Raw genomic sequence first — 4787 nt, 5'->3', positions numbered from 1 at the left:
AGGGGGTGTCCCCGGCTGGTCAGCGTAGCTTTCATCTCCGTCCCAGCGGCCAGAGCGGTGCTGGCGCCAAAGGACTGCGGCCACGTGGACAGGGAGAGGCCTGCAGCCGAGGGGACAGCGCAGCCCATTTTACCGCAATTGAGGAGCCTCCCTGGACCGTCACCGCGGCCGTGCCAGAGGTCACCACGGCGGGGCCGGGGTCACTGCGGCTGCGCCAGAGGTCACCGCGGCCGGGCCAGGGGTCACTGCGGCTGCGCCAGAGGCCACGTGGGCCAGGCCGGGGGTCACTGCGGCTGCGCCAGAGGCCACGTGGGCCGGGCCAGGGGTCACTGCGGCTGCGCCAGAGGCCACGTGGGCCGGGCACTGCAAAGGCGCCGACTGAGGAGCAAGCGCGTCCCTCCCATGAGGAGGAGCAGCACCTCCACTCGAAGAGCCTCCCTGGGCGTCTCTGGGAAACGCAGGCGATTCTATTTCCTAACGTCGTCCATCAGGCGCAGTCCCTGTGCCCGGGGGAGGGGGGAGGGTGCGGGGGGGGCAGAGTGGGAGGCACTCGGGGTGCACACACAGGGCCGCACCCAGGCCGCGCTGCGCTGCTGGAGGAGAGCATGTGGGTAAGACCCGCCGCCTCTGTGCCGGGCTCACCACAGGGAAGCTTTCAGCTTTCTCTTCCCAATCTAGACACCAATTTGGCCATTTTTGTGTCGATTTAGGCCTGAACGCGGAGGGGGCTTAAATGCGGCTGCGAAGCGCGGGGCCTGAGAGAAACAGCACAGGAGGGGCTCCCGCGGGGCTGCGGGCGGGGCTCGGCCCTCAGGCGGCGGCGGCCTCGGGCACTTGTCAGAAATGCAAGTTCTGACAATAAAAACACATTAAAAATCAAATCAAATGAAAAAATAAGACTCCCAAGAGCTACCGAAGGCCTTTGGGAGTCCAGTTCCCCTGGGGCTCAGCCTCGGGCCACGGCCACCAGGGGGCGAAGGTGCCGGGGCCACTGGCCAGCGAGATCAGCACCAGGAAGGGAGACCAACCCAAATTAAACGTCTGCGCACGTACAGGCTGCACAGGCAAATGAGAGTTATCTTCCCTCTTTGGATACGTTCTTTGTAAATTGATTTCAGAGAGAGGAAGGGAGAGGGAGAGGGAGAAACATCAGTGATGAGAGAGCATCATTGACCGGCTGCCTCCTGCACACCCCACACTGGGATGGAGCCCACAACCCGGGCCTGTGCCCTGACCGGGAACCGAACCCTGACCTCCTGGTTCATAGGTCAGCGCTCAGCCACGGAGCCACGCCGGCCGGGCTCTTTTCCCATCTTTGGTCCATCCTGTCTTCATGTCTCTATTTTACTTGGGTCAGAATAGATGCCCCAGAGAACAAAACGGGACGGCCAGCGCCAAACACAATGTGAAGCCGAGTCCATTCGAACGCAGGCCACAGAAGAGCGGACGGCGGGGTTTCCGTCTGGACGAGGGACCCCGGGGTCGTGCCGAGGGCGGCAGCCCCTGTTGTGGGCAGAGCAGATGAGCCCATCGGTGGGTGCACGGTGGTTAGGACAAGGCCTGTTGTTTACATCCCAGTCGGGGTCAGGGTCAGACCGTCGGGGGCAGGGGCTGGGCCAGGTGTGTGGGACCCCAGTCGGGGTCAGGGTCAGACCATCGGGGGCAGGGGCTGGGCCAGGTGAGTGGGACCCCAGTCGGGGTCAGGGTCAGACCGTCGGGGGCAGGGGCTGGGCCAGGTGTGTGGGACCCCAGTCGGGGTCAGGGTCAGACCGTCGGGGGCAGGGGCTGGGCCAGGTGTGTGGGACCCCAGTCGGGGTCAGGGTCAGACCGTCGGGGGCAGGGGCTGGGCCAGGTGTGTGGGACCCCAGTCGGGGTCAGGGTCAGACCGTCAGGGGCAGGGGCTGGGCCAGGTGTGTGGGACCCAAGAGCCAGCTGTGCTGCGAGGAGGGCAGTGCTCTGCACGGTGTACGTTCACCGCGGGACGCCGAGCCCCGCGTTAGCCCTTCCTGCTGACTTCGCACGGGGTCCTTGCATCCAGAGGCCGTTCCCGTTGTACTGAGGTCCAACCCCCGCACCCCGCACCCCCACCCACCCTCCCTGTCGCCGCCCTGGGTGTGCTGTTTGCTGCCTCCGAGCTCCGCCCTGAAGCTCCCGGCAGGTGCTGGCTTTGGCGGCGGCGTGTTCAGCACCTGGGACAGCGCCCGCGCCCAGCTCCTGCTGTGACTGCTCCCTGGGGCGAGGCGCCCCCAGCTCATCGCTGGGTGTCAGATGCCTGGGGCCCTGGGTGTTCGCGGTGGGTCCTGCTCTTCCTCGTTCGCTTATTAGATGTGGTTGTTTCCTGTGGGGTCTCCAGGGGGTTCATCTGCGAGGAGTGACGGTTTTCTTCCTCCCTCCCATCGGGTGTCTTCCTTCTCGCCTGGTTGCTGTGGGTGCTGGGCGCGGTGTGGGAGCGGAGAGGTGGCCGCAGACACCCCGCCTTGTTCCTGGTTCTGGGGTGAAGGCCTTTCCCCCGCGGAGTGTGATGGTGGCTGTGGGTGGGTCACTGGGTGAAAGCAGGGGAAGGGATTAACAGCAAACAGACAAGCCACGCAGGCACAGACAGCGGGAGGGGCAGCCGGGGGAAGGGGGGACCAGGGGGAGCGGGCGACGGGGCGGGGCATGTGGGCGAAAGAGACTTTGCGAGGGGCGCTGGGCGGACGGTGCGCAGGTGACGTCTCGCTGAGCCGACCCTGGGAACCCACGTGGCTTTGCGAACCTATGTCTGCCCCACACGCACGCGAGGAAGGAAGAGGAGCAAGGCCGCGCTGCTGGAGAAGCCGACGCTGAAGCCGCCTGGTGACGCGTGTGCGGCTGCTCGTCCCTGAGGCGGCTTTAAGCCCCGTGTGGAAGGCGCAGGGGCGAGCTCCGTGCCTGGCTGGGGGCGTCCGTAGCATCTAGAAGCACGGCGGGTCTCGGAGCCTCCGGTCCAGCGGCAAACAAAACACTCGTGGGCACAGACAACCAGGTGGCGGTCGCCGGAGGAGGAAGGGATAGTGGACAAAGGGGGCAGACATGTGGTGGAAGAAGACTTGTCTCTGGGTGCCGGGCACGCGGTGCCATGGGCAGACCCTGGACTGTAGAGTGGCTCCCCTGAGGCCTGCAGAATGTTATTAGCCAATGTACCCCACAAGAAGTTAAATTTTTTAAAAAATATATTTTATTGATTTTTTACAGAGAGGAAGGGAGCGGGATAGAGAGTTAGAAACATCGATGAGAGAGAAACATCGATCAGCTGCCTCCTGCACACCTCCTACTGGGGATGTGCCCACAACCCAGGTACATGCCCTTGACCGGAATCGAACCTGGGACCCTTTGGTCCAAAGGCTGACGCTCTATCCACTGAGCCACACTGGTTAGGGCTAAATTAAATTTTTAAAAAACAAAGATTTATGGGAGAAATAACATTAGGAGAACAAAGATGTGAATACACATGCTTTTACTTTTTAATACATTTTTATTGATTTCAGAGAGGAAGGGAGAGAGAGATAGAAACATCAATGATGAGAGAGAATCCTTGATTGGCTGCCTCCTGCACACGCCCCACTGGGGATCGAGCCCAAAACCCAGGCATGTGCCCTAGACCAGAATCGAACCCGGGATCCTTCAGTCTGCAGGCCGACACTCTACCCACTGAGCCAAACCGCCCAGGGTGTATAATTGTTGATTAGTTAACAAAAAACAAACAGCAGCGATGTAACAAAGCGACGTGCAAAGCCCATAAAACGGCAGCAGTTCCAGTTCTAAAGAGGATAAATCCCTCATCGCCCTAGTGACCCAGCATCACAGCGTGTTGGCTTTGCACAGCAACACCCCGGGCTGTGTGGCCCGTTAGCTGGGCATCATCCCCAGCACCAACAGGTTGCCGGTTCGAGTCCCAGTCAGGGCACACGCCCAGGTTGCCAGGTCAATCCCAGTAGGGGGCGTGCAGGAGGCAGCCAACCGATCAATGGCTCTCTCTCATCATCGATGTTTCTCTCTCTCCTTCTCCCTTCCTCTCTCTCTAAAAATAATAATAATAATAAAATATTTTTAAAATTTTTAAAGCAAACAAAAAATCCTCCCATAAAAGCGTACCCCAATTCATGACCACCGATAACATTTCTTTCACAGTTTCCCATGTTCCTATTTCCAAGCACATGGTGCGCATGCCCAGCGATAGCAGCAGAGGCACATCCGGTCCTGACTGCACTCGCCCTCACCTCTGGGCCTCCCCGTCCTGCGTCTGGCCCGCCCCGCGTCACTGCTGTCGCCTGCCCCCCGCACTGCCAGCGCACGGACCCTGCTTGGTCTTCCTCTCGCCTTCTCTTCGGCCGTGTGGGCTGTGAGCAGCTTCCGCTGCGTAAATAACACTGCGATTAACATCTCCCGCTCCTCGGCTGGTCGGAATGTGCTTTCTGAGCGCGAATAACGTTAACACACGCGGCCTTGTCGTACCCAGGAGAAAACAAAAATAACGACTAATTCTCGACATTGCAAAAAAATCAAGCATAATTACTAGAAAAATACAAATAGAGGAATAACTGCTTACTCGCAAACTCCCGGAGGAAAAAATCACAAAACAATGAAATGATCAGTCCTCAAACGGGAGGAAGTAACATATAAAACGAGAGGAGGCCGTGTATTGAAACATTGATAACCGCATAAATAAGAGCTGGTTAAATGGGCCTCAGAAGAGGGGGAAATTGCAGAATCTATCCACACACTCACAGCTAATTCTCGAACAAAATGGGAGGACGTTTGAAAACGGG

This window comes from Myotis nattereri, assembly GCF_964212035.1.
Source record: "Myotis nattereri genome assembly, chromosome: 5".
NCBI lineage: Eukaryota > Metazoa > Chordata > Mammalia > Chiroptera > Vespertilionidae > Myotis > Myotis nattereri.
This window is presented reverse-complemented; position numbering follows the sequence as displayed.